The following is a 21,254-nucleotide window of genomic DNA, read 5'->3' on the forward strand; positions in this document are numbered from 1 at the left end:
AATGTCAGAGTATTTAATGCATTTTGCATTATTCTTTGTTATATTTTACAACATTCATTTATTCTTTGAAAACCTAATGAAAAGAATTTTTTAATAGGAAAAATGACGTTTAAATCATTTAGGCTCCTTTACTAGTAATGGAAAGAGACCTTACTTCATGAATTTTAGAATTCTAGATCCTTTTGAGAACAAATCAATACCTTAAATTTGTAGGATCAGATTAATTCCATCTTTGTCTAAACCACTGAATTTCTTAAAACTCCAAGCAAAAGTGTTTCAGTATCAACCCCTTCCCTAAAAAGCTGTTGTAACCAAAGGAATCTCTGTAACACTCCATCATACAGGCAATACAGCGGGACTTGAAGGAACCAACCAACATCAAGGCCTGTTCTGCAAAGCACCCAGAGACATACATCTAAATAAAGCCTGTGAGCTCTTCAAGGTAGGGAATTACTCAATCAGGTAGCACAAGGAAAAAGGATATAAAAAGAGAAATGGAACTGTGTATATTTTAATTTTCAGATCAAAAGCAAAAAAGTGATGACAAATAAAAAAAACTTAAATAGGCTAAAGAACAAATTCAATAATCAGTTGAAGAGACTTATGTTCTTAAGCTGTCACTGAAGGATACTTAATGAAAATAATCATATGCCAGCCAATAAGCTACTTTTGATAGTGGCATAGAACATGATGTTTTAAAGCTGAATCCAGAGTTCACACGACAAAAATTTATCCATTTTTCAGGAAGTTATAAATTGGACTGTAATTTCACATTGCCTAACTCAGGGAAGGGAAGAAAAAAAAGAACAAGGAAAAAAAAAAACCAGATTCCATTTTTCATGGATAACTTTGTGCCTGCAAGGTAGGAAAACAATTTACCAAACACTGCGACAAGTAAAAAAAACAAAGCAAGTGTTTTAATATTTCCTGGAAATCCTTCTCTAAAGAAATTCCCTGTCTGATAAACATACATCACCACCAGGTATTTTACAACTGAGATTTTGCAAAAATATCCATTTCGAGTTTTACACTTTTCTGTGGCAGGGAGGCATTGAGACCTTCTAGAACAGCAGTTTTCCATTTGATTTTGCAGGTATTCCAACATCCTCATCACCATCTCATCAGACTAGAAGAAAGGAATCTTTTCTATTATTCTAAAATAACTGCACCCAGGTCTCTCAAGAGCTCTTTTCTGACTCACTTGAAGCCTTACACAAAATCTCAAACCTGGAAATGTTTTCTTTGAATTGCAAATCATAAATTATGTTATGCCTAAGATTTCATAAAGGCTGCCTCCCAACAGAGGGGTTAAGAAACATTCCCACAGGGCAGGTGAAGAGGAAATATTTTTGAGTATCTCCCTGGTTCAGAAAATCGAGTGTCAGGCCTGGAAACAAGCCCTTGAACTCTAATTCTGATATGCAGTCATCACCTTGAGTATATTGCTAATTATGTCAGTTTCTCCTTCAGTAAAGTGAGTATCCATTTCAAACAGATTCTTTTAATAAATTAACATTTATTTTAAAAAAAAATTTTCACTTAGAATATTAATTAAAGAGAAGAAAAAATAATAGCTTTTACAAATGCAGTTTCTTGCCATACAGGCCAAATAAGACTAAGTTTTTCTTTCTTTAAAATTTTGTAATCAGGAGATAATACAAACTTCAACAAGAGACTGCTCCTGTGCTTTTGTTACTAGGATGATACCACTGCAATTAAAAGTGAAAAAAAATACATGTCCTTTTTGAACAAGCAAGGGAAATATGCTCTAGTGTTCTCATTAGCATGGACAAGTTGCAATAGGTTGGTGGTTCCAAAGACAGCTGAGCCATGACACAAAGGAAATTTCTTGGCAGCAAGATAATGGCTCTGTCTCTTTCCTTGTATGACTGAAGAACACAAGACGTATTTCTTTTCCTCATCTTTTCATTTATTTGTTTGCTGTGTTGCTGGAGAGAAAGATTTCAGGTAAGCCTCAAGAGAAATGCATTATTTCTGTCTGGTTAAAGTGTAGTGATGCCTTTATCAAATAGATTTATCATTGCCACTCCCAGCAGAAGAGCATTAAGTCAGCTAAATGGAGCACTGAGCTTCCAATAAAAATCTCAGAGAACCTATCAGATGAAAAAGAGGAAGGGGGCGGGGGGAGGGAGTTGACTAACTCTGCTACTTCCAGCTTGTGAAAAACCCATGCTTCTTCAATATGGTTCCTTCAGATATTTGCATTCACAGTGAAGCACACATGCATTTATGGTTTCCCAAAGATGAAACACTGAACCAGTATCTCAAATCCAAGGAACAATGAGTGGCTCTTATTACTGAGCTGCCTACCTACTTTCTAAGCTAAGAGAAAACAGGAAAGTGTTTCATCACACACCTAGAAAGCTTCCACACAAACAAGATGCAATTGAAAACTCAATGGCCTAACTGTTCATCTAAACCAAAATAGGAGACAGGAAGCCTGAATGTTTTCAGTGCACACATAGCTCTGTTTTAATCTGATACCAGGACACATTTTACAGAGAAAGCTTGTATTTCCTGCAAGTGGAATACAGATTCAAATTCTGATGACAATGCAGAAGGAAAACTCAACCCCAAATCAAGCACGGAGGGCTAGCTTTCTTCTACTGCAAATGGAACCAATGCAGCTGAACATGATGGCATCTATGCTGCTCTATAATAGTTCATATTTTTAACCCTTTAATGTAAGCTATCCTAAAAACTCAAAGTAAAAAGATGTAATTAATATGGAATTAGCAGAGCTACTCAAAAAATGAAAAAGTTTCAGAGAATTTTTCAAAGTTTTCTAAGTTATTTCAACTTTGAAAGGCTTGAAAGGGTCACACTGTTCACTGTTTAATAAATTTCATTTTAAAAAGTATCGGACTGAAGAGTTAACAAAATATTTTACTTAAGCTTACATTTCATTGGAATTACAATTTCTGGTCACCTTATTAATTATGGAAGCAGATGACCGCTTTTGATCATAAAAAGAGGATAAGTAAACCCAGGGAATAGAAGGCAGAGGGGAAAGGGATCCTACATAGTTTTATCAAGTATTGGTTAACTATGACACTGAGAAAGTCCACTGCCTTCAGGAGTTTTGTTTTCGTTTTCAGGCATCTCCTATCTAACCACTAACAAATAAAAACATATATGACGTGAAAATATCTTTAGCTACCTGGTGCAGTCTGCATCAAACTAGCTGTAAATGCTCAGGTTTTTAAATAGTATGTATCCATTCTGGTATCCATTCACACAGTAGTGTTGGGATTTTTGAGGAATCAGTGTTCAACCCCGACTAGTGATGCAAGAAAGACTGGCAGATTAAACTAAATCCTGGATGAAAGAGCTGCTAATTCATGTAAGAACATCCCTCATACAAAAAACTATGGAAGTGGATGCTGCTGCACATGCATAATACCTGTTCAATTTGTATGTAATTCTATTTCATGAAGCAGTCATCAAATGGGAAATAGTAAGAGCACAAGTAAAAAGTTATACCGCTTTTTAATAGCGAGGACAAAAGGCAACCAGCATACTCATTCAAGAGCTTGGGGGAAGTAAATCAGCAGTTTTCAGGACTAATCCTACTTAGGACATAATCAGTGATTTGGCCCTGTATACTTCTTATATTAATACTGTTCTACCCTTTAGTTTTAGAAGCAAACTTTTGTTAAATGAGAAAGGAAAAAATCCTTATAGGAATGTGTTTACTAATTGACCTGCTTATAACAACTACTTTACAATAGAAGTATGAATTAACAAGAAAAAGAAACCTTATGCAACTTCTCATTGTGGCAGGTACAGGTACAACAGCTGATACAAGAAGTTCTCGTCCCAGTTTACTCAACAGGAGCTGTCACAGGCAACTGTGCTGAAATCTAAAATGGAAAATCACAATTAAATACAGCAACTATAAAATATATCCTCTGTACACAGAATCACAGAATCGCTGAGGTTGGAAGGGACCTCTGGAGATCATCTAGTCCAACCCCCCTGCTCAAGCAGGGTCACCTAGAGCACATTGCACAGGGTTGCATCCAGGCGCGTTTTGAATATCTCCAGAGAAGGAGACTCCACCACCTCTCGGGGCAACCTGTTCCAGTGCTCTGTCACCCTCACAGTGAAAAAGTTTTTCCTCATGTTCAGATGATACTTTCATCTGTCTTTTATAACAAATAAAGGCAACATTTTTTCTCCACATGACTGCATACACATCACATAAAAACAGCATAATCAGACTAATCAGATGAATAATCAGACTTTTCCCCTCCAAGAAATATGTATGTATTCAACTATGGTAACAACAAAATACATAAAAACTCTCTTATCTAACTCAACATAACAACAGTCTATTGCAGTAAGAGACAAGATAAAAACCGTGATGTGTTACAGGTTACTGCTTCACAAACTGGAGTACTAGCACTCAGATAATGTAAAAACCCAAATAACACGGGCACAGTTGGAGGGGACAGGAAGACAGATGCATGTCAGCCGCGCCCTTTCATGGAGCCAGTCTGGCTTTTACACGTCAGTACCAACCTGGAGTTAACACAGCTTCCCATAACCTACAACTCTTATGAGCACATATTTAGGTAGTTAACATCAGTTAACTTGTGAGTGCCAGGGCTGATCAGCTTGATCTCCAGCAAAGTCTAATGGGCAAAAAGAATTCAAGATCCAAACTGGTCCTGGAAATAGTATTACCACATTTATGTGGTGCTGCACATGGGGTAGTAAGTTTAACTGGACCAAAACTGGCTCTTCATATAGCCTATTTGGAAACATCTTTAAAGGAGGGACATTTAATGTTCAATGGCGTTAAACTATCTCCCTAGATAACTGAGAGCTGATTGAGTCAAAGTGAATTTAAGAAAGGAACACAGGAAGTTCTAGATTACAGTACACTTTTCAGAGAGATTTATAGAATCAGGCAAATAACACTAAAAGGCTTTGGAATACTTAAGTTAGACATACATGGCAGAGAAAGTCCCAGTAAGTTTTAGAGTTACGTAAAATCACACAGAGCAAGCTGGTTTTATCTACAGCTGCCCATACGGACATGATCTCCATCACATACTCAAAAGACTCAAAACTATGAATATTTTTTGTGGAGAAGAAAATTTATTTCACTTTTAAATAACTAATTCTGCTAGAGACTACTTTTATTTCTATTGCAATCAACTCAAATGTTTACACTTCTGTGATCTTCCCAAGCCCACTGGGGAGCTGCAAAAACAAAGTTTCTGAAGAGTGAAACTAATAACAGCAAACTCTTGGACAGATATTCCTGCTGTTTATTTGTTGGGGCAAATAAACATGCTAATACCATTGGATCCTCCACCTCAAGTTCCACCACAACAGAAATACATTGATAACAAAGAGGTGTGACAAAAAGGTGAGCAATTCCCAACTGCGGAGAACCACTTCTAATAATGAATGTTTCTAAAAAGATGACACTATAACACTTTAGAAAGAAAAAACATCCTCAGATAACTTGTTTACATTTATTTCCATACGACATTACCAGGGAAAAAGAAAAAAATATTTTAGAACAGGGGGAAAAAAAGAGCACATAAAAATATCTTCAGCTGGTCAACCTAATTTGTCAATGGACCATTAAGCTAATCAACCCTTCAAATGACATTATATGCCCTGCAAATATTTCATGTACAGAAAGAATGAAAAAAAGTGCAGTAGACAAAAAGAAGAAAACTTTTCGGATATCTGAAGTCAGTGTAGACCAGATGATTATTTAGTCCTGAAATAACAGGGTCAGATCATAGTGTGCCATATGAAGAAAATAAAAGAAGGTGCTGGTGTTAATGAAGATAAACATCTGGTTTCTGAATTATTTATTACCAGTAATGATGCATAAAACCCAGCAACATCATGAGTCCTCAAAAAAAGAGCCAAAGAGCCCCAAAGAACAGCTTTAGCAATCGAAGTGTTGATTCCTGAAGAGCAGATCTCCCTGACTCCGAAGCATCAGCAGCCCAAAGCCAGGGCGCACTTACAGCTACCCCAAGTCATCCCATGATGCTGCTTTCCGTGCCAGGCTGTGCCCCACGCGCTGCCGGGACCCCGAGATCCACCATCGCGGCGATAGGAAACCGCTCTGTGAGGCAGCTCCTTCCATGCAGTGTGGGGCCCCGTCTGCCCAGCCCCGGGCTCCTCCGCAAGCTCTAACGCTGGGTCACCTCTGGAGCCACTGGTTTGAGAGCAGCCTGCTCTGTGCCCCCCCCCCCCCCCCCCCGGCCACGGGCCACCTTTGCCGAGGCTGGCACCTGGCCTTGGCTCCACAACTAGAGTGCAGACCAGAGGCCACTGGGTGAGACAAGGGCCGCTCTGAAACAGCCACACCAGACCGACCTCAAGCCCTACTTCCAAGTGAAGTTCCTCTTTTGTGTCAAGTTTGGGGTAGATCTGCAACTCTGTACAAAAGGATTTCTGCTTGCTAATTAAAAAAAAAAAAAAAAAAAAAAAAAGATAATCTTAGCACTCAGTGCACCAATCATTAAGTTACCACCACACACTGGAAATAAAAACCTACCACAGCAACTTCCAATCAGCAGTACGTTCTTGAACATCTCTATCTGACCATATGTGGCTTATTAAGATTTTTAAAAAGCCTTTGCTAAAGAAAGCCAGATCGGTAAGAGTAGGACTGTGCGGCTATAACAATCTTACTTACTAGTCTGGAGGTTTGCATCGAACTTTTTCAAGTAAGTAGATCAAGAATGAAATTAATTCCCACACCATTTCTGGGCCTTGATTTCCCTTGATTTCTAAATGCTGAATATGAGATTTTCTGTCTCTCCCTGGACTTTGCCCTCCTCACCTCCAAGTGCTGTAAACTGCTAACTGTGTGCAAAGAAAAAGGTATAGTAAGAGACCAAAATTACTACTGATTGCAGCTTTTCTCTCAAAAAGTCACAGATTTCCTGGTAGATGGGGAAGAAGCATGGAGAACCTATGACTACTCTTTGTAAGCATATCTAGACTAATTTTAAACTATCTTGTTCAGATCCCCCTAGAGATTCCAGCTCTGCTATATACCTCTCACACAACCCTAGCTGAATTTCTCAGATTCTCTAAATATTTCTATTCCGCTCTGCTCAGTATCACAAACACTAGCAGACAGATTCCCAGAGCCATCTAAGCACTCTGACTCCTCTGCACACAAGGTTTGAACATAAGCAATCCCACAACTAAAATCCATTTCTGATGGCGATTCAAGCACTTTGCGCGTAATGTGTTTCTGGAAAGTACGCATTAGGGCACAAACCGACAACAAGCAAAGATATGTCACCTGTAACCTGAAACAAACCAGTTTCCAAGAGAAATATTTAACAGCCTGTTTGGGGCAGCCAAGGTTGTTCATGAAGTGCACAGCCTGAGGGTGCAGTTTCGAGTTGGCTCAGGCAGATTTAACACTGTGCTGCCATTAAAAAAGACTGCCCATCTCTGAAACCTAATCCAGCGCTCTCCCCCTGCTGCCCTGATACATTTGTGTTTGCATGGCTAGGAAGGAGTCAGATTAGCTTGCCGATCCAGTTTAAACCTTCTCCTTCTTGGGGAAGGAGGGTTAATTTTCCTTTGCATCAGCTTTGGTGCTCACTTAAGCCTAGCGCGAGTCATTTCAGGAACCTAAATCAACAGAAAATTAACACTACAAAAAAGAATTTTTCCGCTATCCTAAATTGGGTAACCATGAATAGACAAACTGTAACCCCACCACAGGGGAGGGAACATACAGCTGGGAAAGAGGAAGATGCAGGCTGGCAGTCATGCTGTAAACTGGATCTTGGTTCAGCTGTTAACTTTAGAGGAACCAAGATCAGCACAGGCGATAAGATACCTGAAACACCCTATGACTCTCATCACCAGTGCAGTGGGATGAGAGGAAAGCTGGGGGCTGGAGGACCAACCTCACGCTCTCACTACTTAACTAGGGAACATTACTTTTCTTTGGATTTCATCCTTTCCAGTTGCAAGCGCTAGAGCCTAAATACCTTTAAACTTCAGACCTAGGCTAATAAAGATTCTTATTAATACAAGGGGTTTTAAATGATGGCCTTCATAACTCAATTCCATTTGTAAAATGAGGCTTCCATTTCCTTAGGTGGCCAGAAGGCATGTTATTAGCATAAATATAGTATGCATTTGTTAGGCACAAAGATACTATAATGGTAGGAGTTACATGAACATTAAAAGTCCTTTATTTTAAGGAGAGGCTTCCTACTATGTTAACTAAAGCTTCAGAAAATAGAAAGTGATCTTAATACCTAGAAAAGCTTGTAAAAATTAGCATTTTCTTTTCCTCCCAGTAAAATACACTTTAGGTCCATTCAGACTACATGTTGTAAATGGCGGGAGGGATGGAGGGGAGGGGGGCTAACAACAGCAGACAGAGACAAATCTGTTTAGCACTGAATTAAATTAGATAGCAATTGAAATTTCCTGAAAACAAAGAGCTGCCTTTTCTTTTAGGCAGATTCTAGGTATATCCAATTATTTCTAGAAAGGTATTAAACCCTTCATTTGCTCACAACCTCTTCTATATACTTCCGTGACTCTCTTCTACAAAATCTCACTGCATGTTGCAGGACAGTGGGAAACTCGGGTATCTAAGCCTATCCTCTGCTTTTTACAAAATGAAGACAGTAAAACTGAAGAGGATTTGAAGGCTAAAATGACAATCAAAGCAATCACATAGTAGACAGACAGTTTTACTTTCCCCCCAAACTACAGGACTTTCACTGCAGAGTCCAACTGTGCGGGCTACACCCTAAAGTTTATCCACTGTTCCAGGTGAAAAACAAAACCAAGTTGTAGCCAGCGCTAATTCAGGAGCAATACTTTAACAGGCACTCCTAAAGCTACTATTACCTATGACAGGTAAATACCCTTCCAAGAGACTAAAATCAGCTGAAAAAAGTGAACCCTATTACAGCTCTGCATTTCAGAAAATTTCCTATTCAAAACAATTTAAAATTATTTTCCTTAGATAAGTTAATTTTTTAACTTATTTAAGGCAGGCTAAACATTTTATGGATTGACGAATAAATCGTCTACTAACAAGAATAATAAGCTTTAACACAGTTTTAAGGTAATAATTGTTGTCAGAAAATCCAAACTTCTTGGGAAGTGCTTTATCATCACTGTTACTAGTACTGCAGAGAAGGAAACAGGAGAGAAAAACATTTATCCAAAGTCAGTCACCAAAGTAATGACTAAGTCAGAAGCACAATCCAGTGCTCCTACATCTTGGTCTCCCTCTTCTTCTGACCATATAATATTGCTTCATGTCAAAAAGATGTCTTATTCATTTCAGGCACTTTGATTTATCAGATATTGTCATATCTTTCTTCTACTGCTTTTCATAAGCAGTTATTAAAACATTTAAGAGATGTCTTTAATGCCAAACTAAATATTTTCATTTTTTATTGTGTCAGAGAAACATTAATGCAATATAATGCACAGAGTATCTTACTACTGCATGAGATCTCAAAGTAATTTTGGTATCCGCATGTTAACTCTCAAAAAGAAACAAAAACATGATTCTTCAAGTACAGTACTATGTTTTAAATCACAACTACAAATGAAACATGGAAGAGAAGTAAAACAAAAACACCAATACAAATAAATTTCCAATACAAAAAATTTCTGCATAAAAATAAAAAACAACACAAATTTCATCATTATTCACAACCTTTGGCTTCTAGAGAAGTGGAATAACAGCTCAGCTATCACTTCCAGTTTAGCACTCTAAATTTCTATAGTCATTTTTTCAATCATTTGAGACAACCCTTTGAAACACTTCCACTGGGAGGCAGACTCTGCTTTCACTTCAATGGAAAGAAACAACCAGAATGGCTTAATGTGCCATTTTCTACTACAAAATACATCCTTGGATGAGTTTTCTAATTCAAGAGAAACCTGCAATGCCAAGGAGCAAAACAGGTTTACTGCACTGTTTTTTTTGTTTGTTTTTAATCAAAATGTATATAGATGTTCTGTTACTGTATTTTATGTCTGGTTGTGTACTGTATTTTAGTCATGTATTTGTCAGATCAAAACAAAAAACTAACAAAACAATACCAGAAATTTCTTAGCCAAAAAGGTGCTCTTGTCTTTTCTCTAACATAAGTTATATAAGCATAAAAATGTTCTCATGTAGTTTTAGATCAATTACAATTCATGTAGTGACAGTAAAAATTATTACTCATTATCCTATACTCATTTTTAACATACCAAGTGGCCTGCTCCAATATCTGGTAACTCCATGCATTTACATTACGCCTTTTCTCTCTTTCTGAAAGATTTCTTTTTTTATTCGTTTAGCTTTTGTTAGGGATAACCTCAAGCCAAAATCCCTTTAAAGAATGAGTAGTAAATGAATACACTCAAGTCAAAAAACATAGCAAATGTGGGAAAACAAAATTATGTTGTAGGTTTCAGAGGAAAGAGTAAAGTATTTAGTCCAAGTCTTCAGAGAAGTTCCTCACCAGAGAAATACCAGCAAGATGAACATTACTTTCAAGAGGAATTGTAAAATACTTGTTGAAGGAAATAAGGACATCCACAGCATGATCAAAGATATCAAAGTGATAAACTTGGATATTTCACCACTTAATTTGAAAGACTAAGCTGCTGACATTTTCACCAGAATTTCTCTTTCAAAGAATAAGTAAATTTTCAGGTTTCAATTTTTTTTAATAATATTATAGTATCCACTCACCTTCAGGGATTTATTACAGAAAATGTAACGAACTTCCCACAGAAAAGTATGTACGCGTGCGTGCATGTCTGCCTGTCCGTTCATCCCTGCTGTTCCAACCCTATCTCCCAAAGGGGACGACTGCCCCTCACCCTCTCATCTGGCCAAGGAACCTTGCTGGAAGTCCAGTCCCTCAGATGGGACCTCTACCTTTCAGGGCAGGACTAATGCTCCCAATTCCATGTGCACATTTCAGACTACATTTTGTAACATCCACTTTAAATTTAATGCAGAGGTTCCCCCCTTCCAGCTGCGAAGCAGAAAAGCAACAGGAACACTTGTGATCTATCACGCAACTTGAAAAAATAGAATCAGGAAGAATGTCTAAAAACAAAACTTACACAAGTCTAATTGGGAATTTAATACCTTATGAAGTGAACCTCTCCATTAGGACTGAGACACAGAGAAAGCAGTTTTTTCATTCTAGCAACTACATAAATGCAGAGAATAATTTGTGAAACGTTTCCTCAGCACAAATAGAAAGGCAGAAATGAAATTCACTCAAGTTTTGTGAATATGAAATTTTCAAGTACACTTTTTGTAATCTTACCTTTGCTACAATTTATAAATGTATTCTCAAAAACTTAGTCTTCTGTTTATTAGACTGTTGACTTTAAAGTAATTTGTGAAAATTCACATCCAAAACATCAAACTACACAGGTTTACTTATGGTTACCCTTGACTCCTAAGCTGTGTTTTTACAGTTTAAAATTAATTATATTTGAATATTGAGAAGACACACGCCAGTTGTACTGCAGTGCATAAAATCTGCTTTTCCCCTAATATTTTTCAGACCCTAACTCTAAAAAAAACTTAGCTTATTTAACTCAAAATTTCAAAAAAGGATTTGTGACATGAAGCAAACCTTTGTCAAACTAAACCAAACTGTTTTATAAGACACTTACAATGCTGCACGTACAGTTAAGAAGGAGAAATAGGACTTAGACAAGTAAGTCTTCTGTGGACATAAGTATGACATTATGCATGCTAACCTGCCAAGTAAGAACATCACAACTACACCTGGAAGCCAGTTAGGATCTCTTCTATCTGTCATGGCTACACAGTTCCATCCTCAGCAGCAGCAAAGCTGACTAAAAAAAGGTTCCTAAACTAAGCGCTTCACAACATCTCTTTAAGGCTACCACAGAAGCAGATTTCAACTGTTATTGCTTCATGCTCCTTCCCTGTGCCCTAACCCCATATATTTATGGAGCAGACAGCATTCTTTCTTTGCACTAAAAAACTGTGGGGGGGGGGTGGAGGCGGGGGGGGAGAATCACACACAAAAGCTTAAATTACAGAATGACTAACTAGTAGGCTGCTTTGCTGCAGCCCACTTTTTATAAAGTAATTTCTCTTGGCTGCTCTGGAATTCTAGGGATAGCTGGAACAATCTAGTAGCCTTACAATATTACAAAATAAAGAAAAAGGGAAGGAAAAAGAAAACATTTCTGTCAAATTCAACGTTTCCCTGAAGAACTACTTTATCTAGATTTCATATCTACAGCGATTGGGGAAAGGACTCCTTTGTTCAAAATCTAGCACTGAAATGTACTTAGGTAAGGTATAAGGTTGTCTAACCTGCTCATTTGAGATTACATCCTATTTTCTAACCTTAAAAGTAACAGAACAAGACAACCTCTCTCCCCAGTTGCACCAGAATATCTTTTCTCTCTTTTCAGTATTCTCTCTCTTTTCTTGTAAGCAAAGCAAGGCAGAATGACTTATGAATCTGCCTTACAATTCTATAACACGAAATATATGCAAAACAAGGACTCATTAAATTAGAGACCATTTTATCCTATGTAAAGAAGCAATCAAGAGTGTGATCCTGACCTCCAACTCCTTATGTGCCTCCTTTAAAATGGAAGTTACAAACCCAGGTGCTGAAAATCAGAAGACAACATCCATTGCCCACAGATGTGGACTGAAGGGGATAAACATAAGGTAACTTTCTAACTGTCCACAGAAGATAATTTAAGTCATTAACAGTACATACATAATAGGTAGGTGGATGGAGTTTTTGGCAAAAGAAAGGAATCTTGTTTCTCTGTTCAGGGAAAACAGACACACCCTTAGACCCTGATCATATATTATAAAGATCAAAAAAATTAAAGTATTTGATTGGGTAGAGTCTCCACGGCTAAGTCTTTATATCATGAACATGAACCTTTTTTAAAAAAAAAAGTGCCATAGCACTAACATCATTTGCAGAAATTATGTGAACATTCTCAGGTAAAATTATTTTGCCTGTATTATACAGAAGGTCAGATTAATATTTTAGCTGTGTTTCATGAGTTACTAGCATTTTAAAAATCTGAAGAATTACATGCTTTTCATTTAAAAAAATCTTCAGAAGAATCACTAAAAATGAAGGTAATGTTGTAATTAAAATATACACAATTTTAACCATTGTACTCTTAGGCATACAAACGTCTATGGATGTACAGAAAAAAAGTCAGGCTAGCGGCTCACTCCATTCTGTCATGCTCTGGACCTGGCCACAACACTGAATTCATGACAGAGGATGTGGACAACTTTTTTTTTTTTTTAATCTTTTTCTATTGCTAAATCACAGGTTTTTGAAACTTAAAACTGAAGTTTCTTTATGAATGTCTATTTTATGTTGGCGTTCCTGATCAAAACCTTCACACTGCCTTCCAACATCCACTAATAGCTTGGGTTAGGCAACAGCTCTATGGTTAGGACACTAAAACACTGGTTCACAGACCTACTACCCTTGATTGGGAAGCAGATTTGTACTTCATTCATGGATGTCTGGAACATCATTAGGTTAATCTATTTACACAGACTGTCAGAGAACTAGATAAAATCTCCATAAGCATCTTTCTCTGCAAGGAAGAATATCTATACAGTTATCACCACTGCAATACTGGAAACTATTTTTTAGTAGTCTCAAAGCTGTTCATTAGAAAATCATTTCTCCACTCATGGCTTCCTTAAAAAATGAAGCAATACTTCATGAGAACGATTAAAAATTCAGCTATGAAAGAATGACATGTCTAGAGACAGAACTTTTCAAGTAGCTTGCACCTGAACACGGAACTTACTGTTGCAGAACAAATTTAAGTCACATTATTACCACTTACCAAGCTTCACAACCTAACCTTACTGGGACCACTCTGTGCCTCCCATACCTTTTGCCTTACCCCTTTTCTCTTCAGCACTTAAACACATAAATCCTTACAAAGTCTAGAAGACAAAGAAAAGCAGATGTGCTGTGCATCTCTGAACATAACCACATAAAAAACCCTCCCAGAAAAGCCCTCAAAACCTCCTCTTTCTACCCTCTTCCCTTTCACATACACACTTAAGACACAGACTATAGTCACCCTCTATACCAAACACAAATTACATACACATGTAACTTTGAAAAACACCTACAAACTACCCACCACACATGCTCCTCTTTCCAACTTTTTTGTAGGTTCTTACAGAACTAACAAGCTCATAAATTATAATATGGTTTTGTGGAACAAGTGCAGACCATGCTCCACTGTTTCACAGAACATATTCTGGAATTGCCTTGGAACTTTGGTTCACAGAAATCATACCATATGTCTGATCCAACAAACCTTATGTCATCATGCACAATGATGCATGATATTGCACAAATCTGTCTGAAGTCTTCTGGTGAAGAAGTAGAGAACCCATGTAAAACCTCCCTGTGGATGGCCCAGGTTTCTTGCATGTCTCTTAGTAGTCAACCTGAGCAAAATGGAGTAGATTCCATTTTTTGTTCTGGAGCACAAAAAGGGAAAGGCAGAAAATTCTTTTCTTTAAAGATGCAGGAAAACTGTTCCTAGATAATGTTTTGTTTTCTTTTCAGAATATCATTATGAGTTTATCACAGGAGGAGTATTATGTTCTACAAGGACAGTGATGCAGCAAATAGATGGGGAACTGGATCTGGAAGAGCAGTTCTACTGCTACGCTGTTGCTTAATCTTCAGCAAGTCACCTCTACCCTTTATCCCAGTCTTATATTGGCTTCATCTAGTAGAAACCAGCATTCAGGGTAAGGATGATATTTATACAGTACCTAGCAAAAATGAGACACTAGGTTTCCAATTTTCAAGTGAAACGGGAAAAGGCTTGCAGTTTGTGCCTGCTGTTTATGAGCTATACACTGTGAAAAATCCGTATTCAGTAACTTGTGATAATTCTGGCCATCCTCCCTGCCTTTCAGGAAATTCATGAAACAGAGAAGCCAGTTTGTCCCATATCTGATACTGTAATTAACTAGCACATCTTGGTAATTAACAACACTCATGAACACTGATAGAAACACAACTTTGCAACGCAGGTATATTGACACATTGCTTCCTCCTCCTTCTGTGGGATTACAGACAGCTAGTCAGTATCTTGACTTCCAATTAGCTGTTCATTTGCTTAAAGGACAAGAAAACGTGTGAGAATAATTCCTTCTCAAAGGTAAGTAAAGACCTTTGCAAGTTTTAAAACAGGTTGATTCTCAAACAATTTTGATTGGGTAGGCAGCATTTTTCCCCATTTGATTTAAAAGCTACTACAGCCTGAGATCTCAGCTTCCTTAGGAGATCTGAACTTTATTTTCTTCCTATAGTCCTGGATTTAGTCATAGTCATTCAGGCCTATCCAAGTGATTTCTTTCAACTTTCTCAAAATAGTTAGATGCCAAATGGTATCCTGAAGTTGGTTACTGAATCCTTCAAGAGTTCTTCAAGCCTTACTACATTGCAAATCATGATGTAGGTCAGGATCTCAGGATGAAGAGAACTTCTTTCAACTCTGAGTGTAAAATGAAACAAATAAAGTCTTGCATTGGACAGCTTCTTAAGATTGGCTCAAATACTTGCTATATTCCTCCAAGTATAATAGCTCAATCTGCATTCAACTCCATCTTGCAACTGCCGCACTGCATCCAGTTTCAGATAAGCTGTCTCAGAAACTTCTAGGCAACATGACAGCTCTATGGGCAGAAACTAAACAGAACTGTAGAATAAGTCAGGTGGGAAGGGACCTCACAAAGTCTCTAGACCAAATTCCTGCTCAAAATAGGGTCAGCTATGAGATCAGATCTGGTTACCCAAGGCTTTATCCAGTCAGGTCTTGAAAATCTTCATGGATGGAGACTACACAACTGTTCTGGGCAGGACGTTCCACTGTGTGACTGTCCTCATGGTGAAAAAGTTCTGCCTTAAATCCAAAAACCTCTCGTTTCAATTTATGCTGGCTGTCTCTTGTCTTCCCACCACTCACCACTGCAAATAGCCTGGCTCCACTTTCTTCATAACCTCCCCATAGGCACTGGAAGGCTGCTGTTAGGCTCCCCCCACAATACCATCCTCCCAAAGCCCCCTTGTCTCCAAGCTGAGCAGAATAGGCCCAGTTCCCTCAGCCTCTCCTCATAGGACAGGTGCTCTAGCTCCAAAGGCCACTTTGATAGCTCCCTGCTGAACTCACTCCAGTTTATCAACATCCATCTTGAAATGGCAGTGGGGGGCAGTACAACTGGATGCAATATTCTGGATGTGGTCTAATGAGTGCTGAGTAGTGGGGAATAATCACTCAGTATACTTATTGGCTATGCTCATGTTGGTACGGCCCAGGAGGCAGTTGCCCTTCCTTGCTGCCAAGGTACATGGCTGACTCCTGCTCAGCTTGCTGCCTGCCAAGACCCAGGGACTTTTCAGGAGAGCTGCCCCCAGTCACTCAGGCCCCAGCTGTATTGCTGCAAGGGGCTGGTTATTCCTCTGCCAGGAAACAAAGCCAGGAACCTAACCCTAACCCTGAGTAGCTGTTTAAATGGCAAATTTGCTTAGTAAACAGCAGCAGACAAAATGGATAGAAATTGAAGCCAAGACTTCTTAGTGTTAATACACCTTACTTAGCACTACTAAGTCGCATCTTAGGGCCATATTCAGATGGCCTAAATTCCACATAAATCCTTCTGCCTACTATTTCTTATTAGCTGGCTTTCAGGCAGCTCCCCATTCAGCATCTTATGTAAACTCTCTGAATTACTCTCCAGAAACACCTAGATTTCTCCACTGACTGAGAAAAGGGTCTTGAGTGGAATTTAAGCCATCTGAACTTAGTCTTCACAGCATGATAATGTTGCAGCTTCAGGCTACGTTATTCTTTTGGCTTTGTCACTGTGACGACAGGTGAAGGCTTGTTCGGTAGGATAGGTTTTGAGTTACTCTTCCTCTGAAAAAAACTATTTTTTAAGAAAATGCAGGTTTCTAAACATTTCAGGATTCAATTCTTCCTGCTCCCTTCTGGAAGTTCACGCCATAGTTGGATCTCCTTAGCAAGGATGCTTTATACATAGTTCTCTCACATTTTGCCCCGAGTCATGTGTGCTGCTTTTGTTCCAGCTGTCTTGAAGATTCACTGATAAAAATTTGGTCTTTAATATGATTATGGCTCAAACCATTCATTGGCCTGTTGAAAGCAGTAATAAAAGCCCTAAACTGGCACTAAATATGGGCTGGGGGATAAATGGCTTTAATGTTCACCTGTCCAGGAGAAGCACAGTGCCTTCAGTCAAGCATCAAGACATTTCCTGTAGTTCTTTAGACTGATACTTACTGGAAAAATTATTCATTTTGATGTTTCGGGGGTTCAGGCTGAACCAGATCTCTTGATTAAAGAAATTTATTTCACTATTATAATACCAGAACGCCTATGAGACATAATAGTATAATAGTAGCATAAATTGGAAAGTTACATAGATCAATATCCAGAATATCTGCTGATGTCATGTTTGGTTGAGGCTGGGGATTATTATTTTCACAATTACTTTGAGCAGAAGGGGAATCTTGGCTATGGGACAACTTTCAGAACCACACAGCAGTTTCTTGAGCATCAAAGTACAGTATTTTAAAATAAATTTGGTAGGTATGCTTCTCTCCAAGGGATGCTATTTCCAATAGCAAAACGCTCACTTTCCTGACCAGTCAGCATGGACAGGGTCCATACCACAGGCTGGGTGTGTTGTGGTTTTCAGAAATCTTGAGCACATGGATAATCAGATCCATCAGGTTCACTCAAGGTTGTCAGACAGCCATCAAGACTGAACATACAAAGCATATAATTTGGATCTACCTCCACTTTCTAGGGACTAACAATAAAAAATGTGCTGAACAATTGCAGAGAAAAGTAAGCTTTTCAGTCACAATGCTTAGCTTCAACCGCTTCTGAAGTACAAACCCACAGGACAAAGAGGAATTACCAGACTTAACAATGTCTTCCCTTAATTTTTTAGGGCACACAGAACAGGCAAATACAATGATGCTCTTGCTCTCACAGTGGTGCAGATGGTTATGAGCATAAAGTCTTATGAGCACACTGAGATGATTATCTTCCTCTTAGGACATAAACCAGACCTGATACTGCATCTACCACTTTTGACTTTTACTTTTACACCCAGAAAAAAAAGTCACCTGCCACAGTAATGTTTTACACAGTGAGATGCTAAGTCCACTATGGGGAAAGACTGTTTCTATAACAGAATCAAACAAAAATCTCATTAAGTCCAGTCAGATCTTATTGATTTCGTTTTGTAATTTTTCTTTACATGATGCTTAGTGGAGTATCATTAAAAAACTCCACGATCACTCAAATCTTCTTTAAGACTTCTAGAATATTCTAAAATATTTTAAGTAAAAATATCCTTGCCCTTAACAGACTTTTTGAAATACTGAAAAACATTTATCATATGAAAAGACCTATAAACATGTGTAGTTTTCATTTCTGTCTCCAGCAAAAATACCCCGATTTATTGGTTTTGCTCTTTTTCAGAAATTCTGTATTGATAACAACACTTTTATAATTAGAGAGTTTGGCTTTTTAAATACAGGAATTTCACGTTTGGTCCTAGCAAATCCATTTCATAGGCCAGAGAATATGTTCTAAAATCTGGTACTTTTTAACAAAATGCAGTTCTTTCAATTTAAAAATATATATCTCTGCTGACTATTGTATACTACTATATAAAAATATATATATATACAGGTTGTTGTGTTTATTTTCTTCAAAAAGCTAAAGAAAAAAAAAAAGCTGGCAGCGTGCATAAGCTAACTTCCTTGCAACTGTTCCTAATCAAGCCAGGGTTTTAATTTTTACTGAAGACTACCGTTTGCTCACTTTAAAAAGATTTTATACTGACCCCACACACTGGACCTCACCCTGTTTATAGAACTATCTCAAGTAATCTTGTAACGTTCTTTCCTCTCCAATACGCTTGATTTAGGATAGCGAGATGTAGGATATTCTAACTGAACCTACTTGGCGCGTTTGTTACGATTCGGGCGATCCAAGCGCCCTGCTCGCACGCCGGCGGGCAACGCCGAGGCACTTCCACTCGCTGACGAGCCCGCCGCGGCCCGAGGCTCTCGGCAAGGGAGGCGTTGCGCAGCCTCTACCTTTCGTGGAGCCTCGAGCCCGGGCCACGCTCCGCCGCCGCCCGACCCCCGCCGCCTCGCCACGCGCTCCGTGCCTTCGCCCCCTCCGCGCACGCAAGGGCCGAAACGCGGCGCGCAGCGGCGGCAAGCGCGCGCCTCCCCCGCGGCCCAAACCCCGCCGCTCCCCACGCCCGCTTTTATTTCACGGATCGAGCCGCGGCTCCTTTCCCGACCCTCTCCCCCCGCTCCGAGGGCGGGCGGTAACCGCCCCCGCCAGGCCGCCGGAGCGCCGCTCGGCCAGCGCGGCCGTGCAGCCGCCCCCCGCCCCGCAGAGCCCGGCCGAGCCGCCCCAGCGCCCCGGACGGCGGCGGCGCAGCCCGCACTCACCCGCCGCCGCGCGGCCGTTGGCGGCGCCGGCGCTGCCGCCAGGCCCGCGCGCCCGCCCGTTACGGCGGCCCGCAGCGAGCGGAAGGCGCCCCCCTCCCCCCGCCGCCGCCGCCGCCGCCGCTCCCCTCGGCGCCCCCGCACTCACCGGGCCCGCCCGCCCGCTGCCGGCCGCCTCTCCGCGCCCCTCGGCCGCCGCCGCGGCCTCCCCGCGCGCCCCGACCGCTGGCTCAGGCCCCGCGCGGCAGCCCGCCGCCGCGCGCCCTCATTCCGTATGCGCGGCGGGCGCCTCCTGGTTGGCCGGAGCGCGGTGGCGCGCGGGGCCGGGCTCCGCGGGGAGGGGGAAGGGGGGGCGAGCCGGGCCGGGGGTTACTACAGGTCACCCGCGCCGCGCTGGCGGGCGGGGCGAGCGCGGGGCGGGGCCGCGGGGGCGGGCGGGGCCTCGGCGCGGTAGCGTCAGCCGCGACACCCCGTGCGTGGCGGGGGCGGGAGGCAGCGCGCAGCGTGCGCCGAGGGGAGCGCGCTCCCTCCTGCCCCGCCCCTGCCCCGCCCCGCCCCGCCCCCAGCGGGCCCGCCCCGCCCGCCAGCCCCACTGAGGCGCGCGGGGAGCAAGCGCTGCCGCCGGACCGGACCGGACCGGGCCGCCCGGGGTGGCGGAGGGGAGGGGAGGGGAGGGTCACCTGCCAGCGTGGGAGCCGTTACACTTAAAAATTGCCCAGTCTCCCCTCACGTAAATTTGGGTTTCATTTACCAATATTAAAACTGATGTTAATTATCTTTACTTTGCCGTTATTTTCATTACTTTGATAGAAGCTCCCATAATGATAGGGAATTGTATACATTTACAGACGATGTAAAAAGTTAATTTTGCCTTGGGTGCAAAAATAGGAACTGTTACCTTGTTTTGGCTGGAGCTTCGTTACACAGTAATATGCCTTTTCAGCAAGGCTTCTGATTCAGGTGTTAGTAACTTATTTTTAGGCGAATTATTGAACTCTTAATGCTCTTCGTGAAGCGTCATCCAGAATTTGCGAGCCGTGTAGGACAGCCGGGGCCGAGGCCACGCACAGGAGAGCTGGGCCCTGCCCAGGCACCTTGGGGAGAGTCTTCAGCCTTTTTAGGTGCATGTAGCATTTTTTCAAATCCAGGGCTGTTGCAAGAACTCCAGAGTCTGAGGTTACTGTTAAGGTTTTAAACAAAGGTGTCGTTAGGTCCGGTCGCTACAGAGGCTTATGACGTGCAGCTCTAGGCCTGCAGAACTTAATATAAGACCACTCAACTTCACATCAACTATCATCAAAGCTGGCATCATACAGAGCAAGTTTCAGTTAGTACTGCTCTAGGCCAGGTTCATATCTATGAATTCCTGACAGCTTCCTTTATCAATATTGAGTCATTCAGACCCTGCAAATGTTCCTTAAATTAGAATTAAAGATTTTAATTTAGCCAGCATGATACAGACTGGATACTGAAAGGCAAAATAAATAAGCACCTGCCAGAGATAAGCAAAATAAAAATAACATATGGGAACAAGGTTTCAAGGCCCAGAAGAAAGATTTAATTAAAGCAGGTTGTATGGTTGTATCCACATTGGTGGCAACCACCATTGCCAGAAGGCTTAGGTTCGTTTTCCACCTTCTGTGCAGGTCCAGCATTCCTCTCACACGACCCTTG

General features: G+C 40.7%; 1 protein-coding gene across 4 annotated transcripts in view; it reads right to left on the reverse strand.

Moving 5' to 3' along the window:
* The window catches only part of ACSL3 (acyl-CoA synthetase long chain family member 3), a 56,587-nt gene extending 36,773 nt beyond the window's left edge, over positions 1–19,814 (reverse strand). For 3 of the 4 annotated variants that reach the window (XR_010885040.1, XR_010885039.1, XM_067301922.1), the window contains exons 1-2: positions 19,729–19,814; positions 3,780–3,884 (exon numbers count right to left, since the gene is read on the reverse strand). The gene's annotated coding sequence lies outside the window, so the exon portion shown is untranslated. The remainder of the gene's footprint in view (positions 1–3,779; positions 3,885–19,728) is intronic. The other variant, XM_067301923.1, reaches the window with a different exon arrangement.
* Between the last annotated feature and the right edge of the window lie 1,440 nt (positions 19,815–21,254).

Source organism: Apteryx mantelli, chromosome 9, assembly GCF_036417845.1.
Source record: "Apteryx mantelli isolate bAptMan1 chromosome 9, bAptMan1.hap1, whole genome shotgun sequence".
NCBI lineage: Eukaryota > Metazoa > Chordata > Aves > Apterygiformes > Apterygidae > Apteryx > Apteryx mantelli.